The sequence below is a fragment of the Dendropsophus ebraccatus genome, chromosome 12 (genome assembly GCF_027789765.1).
Source record: "Dendropsophus ebraccatus isolate aDenEbr1 chromosome 12, aDenEbr1.pat, whole genome shotgun sequence".
Lineage (NCBI taxonomy): Eukaryota > Metazoa > Chordata > Amphibia > Anura > Hylidae > Dendropsophus > Dendropsophus ebraccatus.
In genome coordinates this window covers 20,590,105-20,609,272 of record NC_091465.1, presented here as the reverse complement: position 1 = coordinate 20,609,272, position 19,168 = coordinate 20,590,105, and the positions used below count along the sequence as shown (strand labels likewise).

At 45.8% G+C, this 19,168-nt stretch overlaps 1 protein-coding gene across 2 annotated transcripts in view; it reads left to right on the top strand.

Moving 5' to 3' along the window:
• The window catches only part of GRAMD1B (GRAM domain containing 1B), a 159,786-nt gene that overhangs the window by 64,748 nt on the left and 75,870 nt on the right, over positions 1–19,168 (top strand). The window lies entirely within an intron of this gene.

Below are 19,168 nucleotides of genomic sequence, written 5' to 3'. Positions count from 1 at the left end.
GGTGTGATGCTTACTAGCAGTGACAGCTGAGCTGTGTCACCTGACAGACCTCACACCAACTCCATTGGCTGCGACCAGTCACCTGACCCGGGGAACAGATGGTCAGATGCCCTACGTTCACAACTCCGTGTCCTATATTTATCTTCTTTTCTTTACACACATTGCAGGCCAGGTAGCCACGCAGTCCGATTGACATTCACCGGCCTCTCAGGGTGTCACACAGGTTCATCCACCTTTATACCGATGTAGCAGAGCTGAGGTTGTCGCTGTAAGATCACAATGTACTTCCTATATCCCTGGCGTCTTTCTGGCATAGTGCCTTCCTGTGACCCAAATCCTCCTCCTTCTCTTTGCTTCTGAAATTTCCCTCTTGTGGGACGGCTGAATACAGTAGTATATGGATATTATAAATTAGCCCTACACCCTGTGCTTTTATTATTGGTATATGGCGATTATTCGCTTTTTACTAGTTCTCGTCTGCCTATGGCTATGAGGGAATCACGACCAGTCTGCTTTTGAAGGTTTATTGCCAACTTTAAAGGGGTTGTCCAGCAAAAATCTTTTTCTTTCGAATCAACTAGTTTCAGAAAGTTATATAGATTTGTAACTTACTTCTATTTAAAAATCTCAAGTCTTCCAGTACTTTTCAGCTGCTGTATGTCCTGCAGGAAGTGGTGTATTCTCTCCAGTCTGACACAGTCCCCCCCACCCCACTGTAACTATGGCCGCACTATCGTGGTACTCATAGTACAGGATAGATAATGTCATGATGTCCTCATTTGTGCAAAATTGCAGTAAAAAGCAGCGATTGTTTGCAAATCATGGCAGAGCTGTAGCCAGGAGACAATACACCACTGAAAGTAAAAGTCTTTTTTGGTGGCCATGGGCCCCCCAGGACTTCAGGGCCCCGGGCTACTGCCCGTAAAGGACCTATTCTAATCCACTACTGACTGTACGCATTGCTGGATCGGGAGTATTGCTTTACATTCCAATGTAGTAAGTTGATGGCTTATCGCTAGGATATGTTATCACTTTATGATCATAGAGGGTCGACGTCTAGGACCCCTAATGTTAGTAAGAACGTAGTGGACACAGTGTGGTTGCATCCCTTCCTATGTTGTTTCTCCCATACAGAGTATAAAAGGAAGCAGTGTGGAGCCAAGAGACAGGAATGGCCAACTACACCCGCACAATACCTGCTGTAGACCCAGGTAATGCCCACCCCCCAAAAATAGGGACATGGTCATGTGACCGGAATCTGCATGTAACAGCAACTCCTTCCATAGAATTAACTTTCTTTCCTGGTTAGGGGAATGCTGGGAATACCGGGAAGAGAAGGTTTTATTAGTCTTGAGGAATTGAGACCAATTTATTTAATCATTATCCAAGAGATTTTCACTTTAACCGCAACCTCTGGGATCTAAGTCACAAGTAGAATATTTAACCAAGAATGAATACAGAACGAGTAACAAACCCCCTAAACAAGACCACACACCGAGCCCCTAAATGAGTCAGACCCTATTGTTAAGACCTCAGAGCAAACCTCACTGTTTACAGACCCCCAGACTAAACACCCCCTAACCTGTTTACGCAACTCACATCAGCCTACCCTTTCACAGCCCTCAGGGTAAAGGCCAAACTACTCACCTCTCCCTGCTCCTCTGCCGTCCTCTGCTCTTGGACACTGCCTCACATCCTTGGGGTCCTATTACACGGAGCGTTTTTTAACGATAAACGATCGCAAACTAAATTGTTTATCGTAAACTTAAAATCGTTCACCATATTACACAGAACGATGGTCGTTAGTTACCATCGTTACTACGATCGTTATTGCAATCATTACTACAATCGTTTATTCCTTCTGATCCCAGTAAAACAATGAACAATGTGCAATTACACTGAACAATTGGTGAACAAATGCGGAAATACAGCGAACGATTAGCGATAATTTTAGGTTTAGATCTAAATTAACGATCAAGGACCTACGGACGATCTTTCGATTGTTGCCTGCAATTACACAGAACGATTATCGTTTAAATTCGAACGATATAACTATAATCGTTTCCTGTAATAGGGCCCTTAGGCCGGGTTCACACTTTGTAAGACCGGCCATTCTGTGTCACAGATCGGTTGCTGTCTGTGAAGTTCACACCGACTGCTACTGCAATACCAGCCAGATTAACTTAATTTCTTTTGAATTGGAATGCGGGTGCATTCGGGTGTGCTCGCATTCCAATTTACCATTGCAGACAATGTAAAGTACGGCCAGAGCCACACTTTACATTGTCTGCACTGTCTATTTCTTACGGAACAAAATTAACATGTCCGTTTTAAGTGCGGCTGCATTGAACCCCGCCGGAGTGTATACCGCGTGTATACACTCTGGACGGGATTCCATAGAAAACAATGTTAGATTTTTCACTAAATAGCAATCCTGCAACAGTGGCCATTAGTTAATGAAAAAATACATTGTGTGAACGTGGCCTTATTATTAAAGGGACCCTACAATCTGGAATCCAGGGCACAGCTTCTTGAATCCCAGTCATACACAGGGGATTGGGGTAGAGTTTGGTGTTGATGCCAGTCGGATGCAATATATGGTGTCTAAAAGAGATTCGGTGCTTCTTTCAGGAGAACTTCCCTTTCACTTCGAGACTCTAAGGGCCCTATTCCACCGGACGATTATCGTTCAGATTATCGTTAAATCGTTCGAATCTAAACGATAATCGTTCGGTTGAAATGCAGTTAACGATTAACGACCGAACTAGAAATCGTTGATTGCTTTATAAGACCTGAACCTATTTTTATCGTTGCTCATTCGCAAAACGTTCGCAAATCGTTCGCATTGAATAAGACATCGTTCAGTCGTTCGCAACAGATACATACGCAATAGCAAATAAATAGCGAAGAAAAAACTATCGCAAATACGATCATAAGTAACGATTATCGTTCCATGGAAATGAGTGAACGTTTTTAAGTCTTTCGCAATAGCGGTCGCTTGAGATCATTAATCGTTAACGATTATGCAAATGATAATCGTCCGGTGGAATAGGGCCCTTAGACATTCCAGAAGAGTTGTCAAGTACTGTGCAGCGCTATAGTGGGGCTTACAAGCTTATCCATGTAGGGTACCACAGGAAACCAGTATACCCGGAGCTGCACTTGCCTAGCATAGACTCCCCCAATGTGGCTGGGATTTGGCACAGTAATGGTCCAGCAGAAGACACCCCGATTCGGAGGTCACTTTGTAACCCTTTGTCTCTAGAGTATATTTGATACGGGATAATTTGTAAATAACCTATTGCAACCTACTGGTGTTATGTCCTTTGTGCACCGTGATAACAACAGATTCTATGACGTTCTGTATAGATAGGGGGTCATCCTTTACCTAGCCCCAGATAATCCTAGTCCAACAATAAATTAAAGGGGAGATCCAAAGCTTAAAATGTATCCCCAATTCACAGAATAAAGGATAAGTAGTTGACTGTAGAGGTCCGGGACCCCACCTATCATGAAAATGTACGGCTGACATAAAGAAACGTCACTGCATATGCAGCCCCCCCACCCCCCCGCCCCCACTACTCTCTATAGAATTTGTGAACATTGCTGCACACTGTACTCCAAAGGCAGTGAATGATGTCATGGCCCAGCGTGCATGCTGCTCCATTCACTCAGAGGTCAAATAGCCTTCATTCTCATGATTGGAGGGGGTCTCAACAGTTGGACCCCCACTGATCAGTGTCTTATGGGATAACTTTCCATCTTATGTTGTGTTTATACTGACAGATTTATCTGACAGGTTGTTGAAGCCAAAGCAGAGACATGATTTTGAAAAGAGGAGAAATTTCACACTACATTTTTGAAATCCGTTTTTCCATTGACTTCCATTACAAAAAAAAAAAAAAAAAAGGATCAAAACTGATCCCTTTTTTCTGACGGACACAATAACGCGGTCGACCTCATTTTTGTGTCTGTCAAAAAATAGGATGCGTTTTGATCCGTTTTTTTTATAATGGAAGTCAATAGAAAAAAAACAGGTCAAAACCGTCAAATCCGTTTTTCATCCGTTTTTTGCAAAAAAACGGATTGCAAAAAACGTAGTGTGAACCCAGCTGTTCTTTGCTTATAGTTTGTTCACGAATTTGGCTTCAATGATCTGTCAGATAAATCTGTCTATGTAAACGCACCCTAAGAGTATCCCTTATTAACCTGCCCTTTTCATTTATTAAAGTCCCCCATACATCTGCCCTCTGTCACTGCCGTCAGTCGTCCTCATCTGATGACATCACCGGCCCCAGGTGTGACATCATCTCTGCACACTAAGCAGCACAGACCTTTATAATAAATGAGGGGACAGGTTAGCTGGATCGGAGTTCCAGACAAATGATGATGGAATTTATTGATCAATGTTTCTGGGTTTTGCCATTAGAAATCCCTTAAATTCTTTTTTACTTTTTTTACATTTTTGATCTGAAAAAAATAAAAGAAACAAAAATTCCTGCAGAACAGGAAAGACAAAAAAAGCCTGATGTGCTGTGTGCGGTGAACAATCCCCGCTCTGGGAGAGAAGTGTTAACTATAGGGCGCAGGATGTTATTTTCGCTGAACATGTGTCCCGGTCCCAGTAATTACCGCACAGGCGAATGGTCTGGGGGGAGTGTGCCATAGAGGGGGGCACGTCAGCTCTACTGTATCCTTACACTATGCCCTCCGGTGGGTTCCTATGGAACTTTTTGCAGTCTTGTCCCTTACTTTAAAGACCCCCCCCTCTCCGCTCCCCCTCCCACTCGGAATCAGTGTGTCTGGCAGGAATGCCAATTCTGCCTCTGCTTCCCACATCTCTCTCTATTCTGCACATGCTCAGGCGAGACTGTCAGCAGCAGCAGAGCCGTGTTATCCAGCGCTGGTGGGAGAGAAGAGGAAGAGTGAGAGAGGACGAGAGGGGACATATACATTAACAAGCAGGGCCTCCTCTTCTCCAATATGTCCTGGATCACAGACAGCACTGAGTGGCCAGGCGGCAATGTGCCCGGGGATTTAGCCATTCTGCACTAATGAAAGGGTTCAGGCTTGTCTGGTAAGTGTAGACACCGGTCCTTCTCCACACCTTCTGCCTTTAGCACCCTATCCCCATCCCGGTGTAGCGTCCCCCCTTTTTTTCTGGTTTGGATATGGTCTGAGGGAAGTTGGCTTGTGGTTCCTCATTTTCTGCAGCACTTACTGCGAGCATCCGCTGCCAGACTGCAGCTGTCAGGAGCATCTCCATGGACTGAAGAGACGCACTGTACCCAGCTCCTGGGAGGAACGCAGGATGGCTTGCAGGTTTTTCAGACTCCGTCCCCTCCTTGTAACGTGTTAGACTAGTCCTGGGGGGCTGGTGACCTCCGCAGACCTTCGCCTTGTTCTAGTCACTAGTTTAGCTTAGTTTGTTTAACTATGAGATGGATCTAGTCTGTCTCTGGTCCTGTCCTCTTTGCATACGGCAGGGATGGGGAACCTTCGGCCCACCGGCTGTTGCGAAACTATAATTCCCATCAGGCCTGGACAGCCGAAGGCTGTCCAGGCATGATGGGAGTTGTAGTTTTGCAACAGTCGCCAGGCCGAACGTTCCCCATCCTTTGCATACAGCAATGCCATGTGTCCCCCATAGCCATGTCTTGTAGCATTGCATATGGTTAGTTCTGCAAGGTCAGGCTCACACACTGCAGATTTTGCATGCAAAACAAAAAAAGTTAATATTCTCTCTATATACAAAACCTAAAACTGCTCTGTGTGAACACAGCCTGACAGGAGCTGGCAGCTACTACTCTATTTCCCTTACTTAGTCCTCTAAAGTAAAAAAAAAACTAGAATCCTTCTTTTCATTCCATCCCCTCCTCCTATTCCGGTAAATTGATTGATGGATTAACCCCGCATTTGCCTCAGAGCTGCCTAAGGGGTTAACAGTCCATCCAGTTCTGCTGTCAACCCTCCTGGCCCCCACCACCCGCACTTTTCACGTGTCTGCCTTGTCGCTCGCAATGTCTGTTATCGCTGCCTAATAAAACCGAGTTCTCCATTATTATAATACACATAAAAAGGGAAAAGGGGGGGACGTAAGGTTGAAGGCGTCCTCGCCGCGGATAGCCAGCGCCCCCCCCCCCCCTGACATTGTGTACTCTGACCTTGCGGTAGATATGAAGCCTCATGTGAGTATTCATCCCACTAGATAACTTTATGGTAGTGTCTTTTCCGGACCTTGCAGAACTACAACTCCCATCCTGACTTGCGTTGTAGTTCTACAACAGCCGGAGAGCTACAGGTTGTAGACCACCTATGGCACATGTAGAATGTATGGCGAGAAGTGAGAGAGCAGAGAGACGGTCGGATGCCATCTGTAGACGGAGCCCATAATCCTCTTAACATTTATCCTGCTTCCTTTCCCCCCTCCCTCAGACCTCCTGGATTAATATCTTCTCTCAGTCCCCTATTTTCCTAGCTTTTACGTGTTAACTCTGCCCTGCCATAGCTCCAGAAGAGCGGCCAGCCGTCCCCCACAACGACACTCTTTATTATAGAAGTTGTCATCCCAGATTGTTGTTACTTCTCTGACAATATTAACATATAAAGAGTTAACTGGTTACTTTTAGTGCCCCCCTCCTTTTAACTTTGTCCAACAAATTAGTTGAGGGATTAAAGCATTAGATTGTGTTGGAGATTATGTCCATAGGATCCCCGGGCAATTACCAGCCGGTATTTACCAGAAAGCGGGCCTGGCACATGAGGTGAGGTGTCGTCTGTGGCCCCTGTTATGTCACCCGGCAGATACCAACCGTCATATCATAGATACAAGAGGATGGAGCTGTCATCTCTGATCTATATAACTACAACGCCCAGCAGGCTCCTGAGTCTGGCCAGGCTTGTACTGTAGTTTTTGCATGGGGGTATGCTGGGAGTTGTAGTTATATAACCAGCTAGGGCAGGGATGAGGAACCTTTGGTCCTCCAGCTGTTGCAAAACTGCAATTCCCATCATGCCTGGTTCCCCATCCCTCAGCTAGAGAACCACATGTTAAAGCAGAAGTCCAGTAAAAATTTTATTAAAGTATTGTATTGCCCTCCAAAAGTTATACAAATCACCAATATACACTTATTATGGGAACTTACTACTGCATCAAGGCTTTACTTCCTGGATAACATGGTGATGTCACTTCCTGGATAAAATGGTGATGTCACTTCCAGGATAACATGGTAATGTCACGACCCAACTCCCAGAGCTGTGCGGGCTGTGGCCGCTGGAGAGGATGATGGCAGAGGGACACAGAGCATCCCTCTGCCATCATTCTCTCCAGCAGCCACAGCCCGCACAGCTCTGGGAGTTGGGTTGTGACATCACCATGTTTATCCAGGAAGTGACATCACCATGTTTATCCAGGAAGTGACATCACCATGTTTATCCAGGAAGTGACATCACCATGTTTATCCAGGAAGTGACATCACCATGTTTATCCAGGAAGTGACATCACCATGTTTATCCAGGAAGTGAAGCCTTGATGCAGTAGCAAGTGCAGGGTAAAAGCCCTTTCATGTGCCTTTCCCATAATAAGTGTATATTGGTGATTTGTATAACTTTTAAGGGACAATACAATACTTTAGTAAAAAAAAATTTGCCGGACTTCTCCTTTGCAAACACAAGAAGCCTTTTTTGCGTCTGAAAGTTGTAGTTTTGTAGCAGCCGAGAACCTGCTATAGGTGGGGCATGCTGGGAGTTGTGGTTTTGCAATGGCTGGAGAGGTTTGGAACACAGGAAGTCTTTTCGGACCTAAGACTGTCAGGGAATGCTGGGAGATGGGAGATCACCAGCTGGGGATCACTGTAATAAGGGATCATAAGAAGGCTGTAGTGGCTCAGGAATGTTAGAGCATGCTGGGAGTTGTAGTTTTTAATCATCTGCTGAGTCACTGATTGCCGTTTATTATGGTTGGCTTACAGGGCATGCTGGGAGTTGTAGTTTTCAATCATCTGCTGAGTCACTGATTGGCGTTTATTATGGTTGGCTTACAGGGCATGCTGGGAGTTGTAGTGTTACAACAGCTGGGGTACACTGATATAAAGCTGTGGAAGCTGGGCATATGTATAGACACAGATGGGGCAGAGCTACACCTCTCCTTTAAGTAGTAAGGATTGTGGATGTATGTCATAATAATGGATCTGGTTATCACACCGTTCTATGTATAACCACATTATACTGTCACCATGACAAACTCTGCTCTGCTTCATCTGAGTTATGTTCTGTGGTTTGCATATTCTTCTGCTCCGGTATATGCCTCCTATATACAGTAACACCGTCATTATTTATCTGAATTTGCTGCTTGCGATATATATGCGTTGTGGTCTGAGGGTATACAGTATACGCTGTCCTTCTATATGCCCCCCTCCACTCATTCTCTTCATGGCTCCTTTTTGCTTGTTTTGTGTATTCTAGCTGAGAAACGTTCGGTTGTTGTAGATAGACGGCTATCCGTATATAGATGTATAGGGAGCGGAGGATAGATGTGCACTGTGTATACTGACCTGGCACGGCCCCTTCTCTTGTATGCTAGTGCCCATGCATCTGGTTGTATTGTTGCTTTCCGTAGGACATCAGTCCTCTTTGTCTCCCACATATACTGTATCTCTCATACATCACTCTCTGCCTTAAACTTTACTCATTTTTTGTTACAAGAGAAAATAATGAACAATTCTCATTCTAATGTAATGTCCCGTAGGAGTCTAGATAACAGCGGAGTGTCCTATATACCTTATTGTGATGGCGCAGCCTGCCGCCATATTCTGTACAGGAGCATTTATCCGCTGAATAGATCCAGACACAAGTCTGTCTTTACTGACAGCTTCACGTAAGGGTCTGTTCACACGGGGAGGATTTAGTGGCTAAGGATCTAATACAATGGCGGCACAATTTCTGTACCCTAAAAGTGTATTGCCCACCCCATGTATCCATAGGATGACATAGGGGGAGATTTATCAAACATGGTGTAAAGTGAAACTGGCTCAGTTGCCCCTAGCAACCTATCAGATTCCACCTTTCATTTTCCAAAGAGTCTGTGAGGAATGAAAGGTGTAATCTGATTGGTTGCTAGGGGCAACTGAGCCAGTTTCACTTCACACCATGTTTGATAAATCTCCCCCATAGTGTCCAAACAAATCCCCCCTTTAGGCTCTTCTAAATGCTTTGCTCCATGCTTTATCATTGTGATTGGTGGGGTCCGGAGTGCTAAGAGCCCACCGATCACTAGAATGCAGGGGGAGAAGTGGTTGGCTAAGCGCTATGCCCCTTTACCCCCCGGTAAGCTGAGCCAGAGATATACAGATTTGTATTGGCTTTCCATACACCACTAGCTTGGCTTTCCATGGAGCGCTAAACAGAAACAAAGGGGTACAGGCAGCACTCGGCTAGATGCTTCTGCCCCTTGGTTACAGTGGTCAGTGGGGTCTCAACACACGGAATCCCCCCAGAGCAAACCTGGGACATGTCAGAAATGCAAAGTGTTATTGTCATTCAGATTCCCTCCTTACATGTATAAAGTTAACCTCACTTGACGTTTCAGCACTGGGATCCCATCTGATCATAGTGGGGTGAAGTGCGCGGCAGTGTGCTTCACTCCCCATCAAACTAATTTTAGGAGACAGGATAGCAGTGTTTGTGTCTCACCGTATCACACCGCAGTGCAGTGATGTGGTGCACTAGTCGACCATGAGGGCAGTAACTGGAGTGAATCCGGTGGGGCACTTAGGGACTGGGCCTTATTTGATGTAAAGGGATTTTCTAGTGCAACAAAAACATGGCCACTTTCTTCCAGAGACAGCACCGCTCTTGTCTCCCGCTCAGGTGTGGTTTGCAATTAAGCTCCATTCACTTCAATGGAACAGGGTAGCAAAACCAAAAGACAAGAGTGGTGCTGTCTATGAAAGAAAGTGGCCATGTTTTTCTAAGGCTGGATAACTCGCGTACAACATGACAGCTTCCCCGACAAATGTCCCAAGTACCTGTAGATGTCCACCGAGACCCACAGCAGAAAGTTCAGCGCTGTAGTACCACGAGTACTGCCTGTATGTGTGTAGTGTATAGTCTATGACCTATATACTGCACGTTAGATATACAGCACACTCTGTGTATACTATGTGTACTATGCAAACTACAAAGTACACATAGTACAGACAAACAGCAAATAATGGCATTCAGCAGAAATAGAAAAATCCACCTACATCTGCTTGTTTTCCTTGTGGCGCTTTTATTGGAAACCATATTGGGATACCAAATGTAGAAGCTGTAGTCCCGATTATCATGGTTTAAATTCCATGTTTTTTTTCCAACAAGGTCGATGGTAGGAGGGCAACGCAGATGGTCCTTGTAAAAGAACAGTATACGGGCCCCCCTACGAGAACCGTATACGGGCCCCCCTACGAGAACTGTATACGGGCCCCCCTACGAGAACCGTATACGGGCCCCCCTATGGGAACCGTATACGGGCCCCCCTATGGGAACCGTATACGGGCCCCCCTACGAGAACCGTATACGGGCCCCCGTACATGAACCGTATACGGGCCCCCCTACGAGAACCGTATACTGGCCCCCCTACGAGAACCAAATACGGGCCCCCGCCCATCTGCGTGCATTTCTTTATATAACAATTCACCAGTAATTGTGAACTATGATGACACTTATGACAAAACCTTATGGTGGCAGTGAGTAAGATGGTCCGACACGGGGGGTGGTCTTGTGGTCGGCCCCTTTATGAATAGTATGATGACCTCTGTGGTCGGATGGTGGTGACCACCCTGCTAGACACTCAGTCTGTGCTGGCAGATTCCGATAGGGAACATGTACAAGTTCTCAATGCTTGGCAATGGCTCTCACCTAAACAACACTAGAGTTGTAACAATGGCGCTGTTGTACGCAGCAAAGATATCATACACAGCATATTACAGTGTGAAGGACAAGGAGTAACCTAAAGATGTTAGCAGGGAGGGCCCCTGTCAGTATGAGTCTGGTCCGACTGGTCCGCTGGGGTGGTCATAGTCTCATGTATGGGACACACATAGTACATGCACCAAACGGAAAGAAAAGCACAACATGGCCGACAGAGTGCTCCCAAGCCACACCGGGGCAGATTTATTAGTCCTGGGTAAACGTAGACTAGACAGGCCACAAATGTGCTTGGATTATCATGGGTCTCTCTGGCGGCCTGATATATTAGTACCCTGCTCTCATACAGGCCTTGTGTTAGTATGTAATATGGCTTCAGGTGATGTGTTTATTGCAGGGTAGCAGTGGTCGTGCGGCGGCGTCTGCCGGCCATGTGTGGTCCAGCTGCGGAGCTGCTAATGCTGGAATGCAGATCTGGGTGAAAAAGCCGCCATCAAGAGATGCTTTGTAAGCGTCTGGAGTAATATAGGGACAGATGGTGAGTGTATAGTGCAGACCGGCTGATGGCTGGTAGTATAGGTGATCCCATCCATCTAGGAGCGGACAATAGCTGCCATGTGCCTCTGTGTCTTATTCACTTCACAGTTCAGGATTGTGACCCCTAAACTTGGCAAGATAAAAAGTGGCACAACAGGCTGACAGGCCGGGCTTCTGCACCACTTCAAGTATTTGTTTTGTCTCGGAACGAGACAAAGAGGAACATTGTGAGGAGGAAGCATGACTGAGTGTAATTCTGACACGCTGTGTATGTCTAAGTATCAGCGTGCCATTATCCTGTACCCCAAGTGTCAGCGTGTCCTTATCCTGTACCCCAAGTGCCATTATCCTGTACCCCAAGTGTCAGCGTGTCCTTATCCTGTACCCCAAGTGTCATTATCCTGCACCCCAAATGTCAGCGTGTCCTTATCCTGTACCCCAAGTGTCCTTATCCTGTACCCCAAGTGTCCTTATCCTGTACCCCAAGTGTCATTATCCTGTACCCCAAGTGTCATTATCCTGTACCCCAAGTGTCAGCGTGTCTTTATCCTATCCCCCAAGTGTCAGCGTGTCCTTATCCTGTCCCCCGAGTGTCAGCGTGTCCTTATCCTGTCCCCCGAGTGTCAGCGTGTCCTTATCCTGTACCCCAAGTGATCTTATCCTGTCCCCCGAGTATCAGCGTGTCCTTATCCTGTACCCCAAGTGTCATTATCCTGTACCCCAAGTGTCATTATCCTGTCCCCCAAGTGTCAGCGTGTCCTTATCCTGTCCCCCGAGTGTCAGCGTGTCCTTATCCTGTACCCCAAGTGTCTTTATCCTGCCCCCCAAGTGTCAGCGTGTCCTTATCCTGTCCCCCGTGTGTCAGCGTGTCCTTATCCTGTCCCCCGAGTATCAGCGTGTCCTTATCCTGTCCCCCGAGTGTCAGCGTGTCCTTATCCTGTCCCCCGAGTGTCAGCGTGTCCTTATCCTGTCCCCCGAGTGTCAGCGTGTCCTTATCCTGTCCCCCGAGTGTCAGCGTGTCCTTATCCTGTCCCCCGAGTGTCAGCGTGTCCTTATCCTGTCCCCCGAGTGTCAGCGTGTCCTTATCCTGTCCCCCGAGTGTCAGCGTTTCCTTATCCTGTACCCCGAGTGTCAGCGTGTCCTTATCCTGTCCCCCGAGTATCAGCGTGTCCTTATCCTGTCCCCCAAGTGTCAGCGTGTCCTTATCCTGTCCCCCAAGTGTCAGTGTACTATCATCCTGTCATGCCGTAACGTTCCATTATTGGGAACCCCAGTATGTAGGTAGTTTATAAATTCCAGATTTATTATATCATCTTTCTCACTTCTCTTGGAGTGTGACACGAAAAAGTTTTTCTTGATGTCGTCTGTATAATAGCAGCTGCTATAGTAGTATGAGCGGTAATAACACATAGATCAGAAGTCAGAGATGTGTGATGGCTATGGCTGGGAGGATGTATGACCCTGTGACCACTCTGCATGTACAGTATGTAGTGTAACCTCACAGTATAATGTATATGTCGCACACAAAAAATGTGCTTTGTTTTGTATCATTGAAGAAAAAGTTCAACAGTCCAGCACTTGGCAAAGAAGTTTTTTTTCATTTATTCAGTTTCGTTGCAATAAACAGCAGAAGACCAACATGCAGTGACCCCACAGATTAGACGCGTTTCGAGCGCATGCGCACTCTTGTTCACCTAGTGCCTCCCCCTCATTACTTCCCTTAAATAGTCACCATGCAGGTGTACATACAAGTGAATAGAGGAATACAATTAAAAGAACTAATTTCACATGCTGTGAATACATGGACAAAGAATACGGTTACTTGTTTGTAAGAGGAATAAGAATATAAAAATCTATGCACCATGTGAATAAAAGCACAAACATAAACATTAGCTTCAACATTAATAAGTACATTTCGTTAGAAATAATTAAATGGATACATATTGGATATCAGGCACCATTGTGTGCGATGATGTCTAGGCTGTGTGAATAGTGCCCTAACTATGTCTGAGTGACAACTTTTCTTAGATGACTATCCCAATATGTGTGTATTTGGTACTTTGCATGTATGTTATGAAATTTGTGCTTATAAAATGGAGCATGAACATGGAGAATTTTTACAGGGAAAGTAATATTTGCATATAAAATAATAAGAAATAATTTTAAATTGTGTTATTTATTAATAATGATACATAAATTCCCTGCGTACATTCATTCCTTCTGGTGCTCTGGTACCTAACTTAAATTGCCAGTATGCCTCTTGGTTTTTTGAGAAATTTTTCTGTATCCCCTCCTCTAATTTTTGGGGTTATTTTTTCTATGCCATAGACAGTGAAAACATCACATTTGCCACCATGGCATTGTAAAAAATGTGCAGAGGCACCTGATTTATTTCGTAGCTTTGTTTTGTATACATTCTCTACTGACCTAGAATAGAATAATTTTACTGTATGGTGCACAACAGAACCTAATCTAGCATCATATTAATGTGTGTGTGTGTGTGTGTATATGTATGTATGTATGTATATATATGTGTATATATATATATATATGTGTGTATATATATATATATATATATATGTGTGTGTGTGTGTGTGTGTGTGTGTGTGTGTGTGTGTGTGTGTGTGTGTGTGTGTGTGTATATATATATATATATATATATATATATATATATATTATGATAGAGAGACTGTGTGTATATATATTTAATAGTGTGTGTTTTTATGGCTTATAACTGTACACAAGATAATTGTTAAACATAACCGAATTCTGCGCCGTTCTTCTATCCATCATACAGGCAGATTCTGCAGTGGAGCCTCCTAAAAGACAATGATGAAAGTTCTTTTTTTCAGCCTTTACATTTACTTTATAATATTGTTTTTGCTTCTATTTTAGTGGTTGTGGTCTTGCACTTTAGTGTCTGTGTGGTGAATGCTGCATTGGCCGTCACTCCTCCTCAGGCCGGGCATTATGTTGCTGCAGTTAGATGCACATGTGTCAGGGTCATGTGACAGGCTGGCATCCCCGGGCATGACAGCAGGACAGTGCCAGCACATCTAGGCAGCGGGGACAGGGCAAGATCTTCCTGGTAAAAGGGGAAAAAAATCGGGACGAGTGTAGATGACAGGCAAGAAGGCAGCGCAGGAGCAGCTGTGAGTCAGGGAGGAGGGGTGGTCCATGAATGACTGTTCCCTCCCATCGCTCAGACTCAGCTGCAGGAGGGTGACAGAGAAACAGCTGAAATAAAAGGCTTCCCTTCCTATATCAGCCAGATAAGCCCCCCTTGTATAGGTGGAGGGGGCACTGAGATGGATTTGGAGGTGAGTAGCCCTCCTGCCCGCTCGCTGTCTTCCCTGCCCCCTGCTGTTTTTTCTGCATGAATGAATGGATCAAGCAATGATGCTGGCTCATCCTCTCATGGCTGCCAGGTTAGTGCTGCTGAGGCTTCTGTCTGTTCTCTCTTCCAGCTCGCAGTTTGTTGGTGCCTGTGACCTTGCAGTGATGTGGATGCACAGTATGGATCTGTGTCTTCATCCCTCCCATGATGGTGGGGGGTGGTATGGAGTGAAGCTCTGTGCATGCTGTGGGACTGTCTCTGCATTGTGACACATTGAGCTGCGGACTCGCTGCTGTCCCCCCTCTTCATGCTTTGCTAGGAATGGTGCTCTGACAAAAGGCTGCGGCTGCTCCCACCCTGAGAGATGCTTAAATTACCAATGCGTCATCCCGGGCATCACTGCAGTGTGTGTGGACGTCTACAAGGTGCCTGTGTCCAGCACATGTGCCGTCTATACTGCAGGTGTGCACTGTGTTCTGTCACCAGCCGGGCACCCCGGGCCGCATACACCGACAGGGTGGTGCCTGGCCTTTTTGTGTCTAGTTTGCCTGTGTGATAGTGAAGTTGTGTTGTACGCCGGATAAGTTGCACGCTCCCTGGGGTACGACGAGCAGGTGGATGGAGCAGCCGGGGCCCTGTGTCCTTCCCTGCTATTACATCTCTCCTGAGGATTGGGGCTTGAAGTCACCCCAGAAGGTAGGTTACCACAGGACAAGACGCGGCACATCTCTATAAAGAGTCCAGGAGATGCTTACTATCCATTAATATTAATTTAATAGTATCATACACTGGGGGATTGACTGCTGCCTGGAGACTGTACAAACTAAGGACCAAGTCTATTCCCCATCACTGTCCTCATATGACGCAGCATCTTCTGTCCCGTCCTGGGGAGGAGGAAGCATAGGCCCATAGACTGCCGGTCCACATAGTCCTATCAGGATATATGGGAGCAGAGCGGGATCTTGAAGTTTACCACATGGGGAGCGGGATGGATTTGCCATGGCCAAAAATAATAGCCAGTAACAACAGAATGACTGTGTTATTATTGATGGCCGCCGTGCTGTGGTAATGCTGATCACGACGGCCCAGACCAGCACAAGTTTCCATGTCTTTGTCATATGGTTTTTCCCATCACTGGTGGAAAGTTTGGAGCATCTGATGAGTTTGCAGTTGTTAAAAGTGCACCAGACCATAAAGGCGGGGGACACCCTTATACTCGTTCTGGATTCTTATAGTACAAACAATATTTTCTCCATAGGCCTTTATTATTAGTGCTGCTTCAGTACAGACTCCATGTATTCATAGTGAGCAGACTGTTATTACTGTTATCATAGTAAAGCAGAGGAGAAGTTAGTCTCCAGCCTTTATTTCTCTGTCCCTGAACAAACCTGTATGCCAGTGTTCCCCTAATCTATGGCTCTTCAGCTTATACAAAACTACAACTCCCAGCCTAGTAGTTTTTGCAATAGTTGGAGAGTCCCCATTATTGTAGATCAGTGTTTCTCATCTCTAGTCCTCACACTTCCCCCAAACAGGTCATGTTTTGAGGATTTCCTTAGTATTTCGCAGGTGCATTAGGTATCACCACCAGAGGATGAAGGACTGGAGTTGGGAAACACTGGGATAGAGCAGTTCTTCTAAAACTACAGCTCCCATCATGCTCTGACACTCCCAGGTAGCATTGCTCATCCCATAAGGTGATGTCCTCGATGTGTGGCTCTCATTTCTCATCATACATGTTACATATGTCACAACCAGAACCCATAGGCAGTCACAACCTCTAAAGAACTGGTCTCCAACCTGTAGCTCCCAAACTCTTGAAAACCTACAGTTCCTATGCTCAAGGTATGATAGGGGTTGTTGTTCTCAACAGCTAAAGACCACATCCACTTATAAGGGGTTATCCAGGCTTAGAAAGGCATGGCTGTTTTCTCGCAGATACAGCGTCTCTCCTGTCCTCAGTTTGGGTTTTTTATTTTGCAGTTCTGTTTCATTGAAGTGAATGGAGGTGAATTGTAATACCACACACAACCTGAGGTCAGGGGTGGCGCTTGTTTTGCAAGAAAGTAGCTTTTTTTTTTTAATCCTTGATAACCCTTTTAATGTGGTCATACAATCAGAAGTTTCTTCAGGACAGGAGCAATAGGTCTTAGCCCTCAGGGCTGCTTCTGTGCTATGTTTCACTGTGAACAGGACACCAGTCAGCATCACAGTGTATGTGTATACAAGGGGGCTGCAGAAGAGAAACTCAGCACAATTTTTTCACAGACCTATGAAGATGTAGCTTTATTTCTTCATAATACATATAAAGTAATGATTACTGGCATCTAGAGAACTTGGATGGAGTCTTGGAGGCCTGCGGCTGTATCCATGTTTTCCTGTCAGCCTTAGGGTGGCATCCAACTTCTGCAGCAGCAAGGAATCAGATGCTCAGTGTTTGGAGAACGTTGCAGAGCCTGACCAGTGTGATAGGATCGCTCATCTATAGGCTTTAAAGTGTCACTGTCGTAAATTTTTATTTTTTTTATTTTTTTTTGCAGAAATCAATAGTCCAGGCGATTTTAAGAAACTTTGTAATTGGGTTTATAAGCCGAAAAATGTATTTTTATCATGAAAAAGCAATTTGAAGCTCTCCCCCCTGTCTTCATTGTTCTCCTATGGAGAGCGCTAAATAAAAGACCAAAACAGGACAACAAAGAGTTAATCTACAAATACATCACCGGCTATCTCCTCTGACACTCACCACTGACCTCTCTGAGCCCTGATTACAGCTGTCACCCAGCTCCGTGCCTGTAATCCTCTGTTATCTGCTTTCTGCTGTCGGCTAACTCCCTCCTCCCTCCTCCCCTCTCCCTAGAGCAGACAGGGTACGTCTGATGCAACAAGTCACAATTTCCTGATTTTTTGCAGTGGATGGAAAAGAGGAGGGAGGGGGGGACCTGGGAAAAGGCTTTTTAAATGCAGATAATGGCATATTTGGCTAATAAACCCAATTACAAAGTTTCTTAAAATCGCCTGGACTATTGATTTCTGCAAAAAAAAAAAAAAAAAATACAACAGTGACTCTTTAAGGTGCTGGTCAGCGGTCGTGCTGAGGATGTGGCCGTGACTCTAGAGGTGATAAGATTGTGTTGGTCAGGCGGGGGAACATCACACACTGCTCACGTAAGATATGAAGTTTCACAATTACTTACAAGAAGAACTGAAGTTTATTTTTACATGTGGGCATTTCCGAGAGGGATGGGTGCCATGTTACTTTATATCAGGATTGGGGGGGACGGGGGGTTACTTTCCTATTGCTGCCTATACATGCTCATCCTTTTACCTTGACCTGTCTCATTTTGTCTCTCAGCCCACAGTGAAGGACTTTGTGTCTCCATCTTGGCACCCTCTCCCCATGGTCTATGGCTTCTTTTATCATGCATGTCATTCCTAGTCCCGGTGACTTGCAGGGATACCGCTATGCGTTGTGTATACACCTCCCTTGCTCTGCTTGTGGCTTTAGCTGTTTTCGTCTTTGCTCATAATGCTTGTCCATACAATCCCCCTGCTGCTCGCTCCCCTTTACATCCTGCACAACTGACCCTGTGATCTGCCAGGATGCGGATACACAGTGACCCTGTGATCTGCCAGGGCTCGGATACACAGTGACCCTGTGATCTGCCAGGGCTCGGATACACAGTGACCCTGTGATCTGCCAGGGCTCGGATACACAGTGACCCTGTGATCTGCCAGGGCTCGGATACACAGTGACCCTGTGATCTGCCAGGGCTCGGATACACAGTGACCCTGTGATCTGCCAGGGCTCGGATACACAGTGACCCTGTGATCTGCCACGGCTCGGATACACAGTGACCCCGTGATCTCCCGGGACTCTGATACACCGTGACCCTGTGATCTCCTGGGACTCTTGATACGCCGTGACCCTGTGATCTGCCGGGACTCGGATGCACCGTGACCCTGTGATCTGCCGGGACTCATATACACAGTGACCCTGTGATCTCGGATGCACTGTGACCCTGTGATCTGCCGGGACTCATATACACAGTGACCCTGTGATCTCGGATGCACTGTGACCCTGTGATCTGCCGGGACTCATATACACAGTGACCCTGTGATCTCGGATGCACCGTGACCCTGTGATCTGCCGGGACTCGGATACACTGTATCTGCTTCTGCTTTCCTCTCAGACACTTGCAGCTTCTGCTACATTTAGATACATTTTCCTATTGCCATTACTTGTGCTATATTATAGGGTTAATAGTAGTTTCTGCTTTGTATTTTAGATAACTTCCTTTATGCTTATTTATTGTACAATGAATTGTTCTGCACCTTCCCAATAATCCTTGCATACTGTATAAATCCCTTCTTATCAAGCTCTTGCTGTCA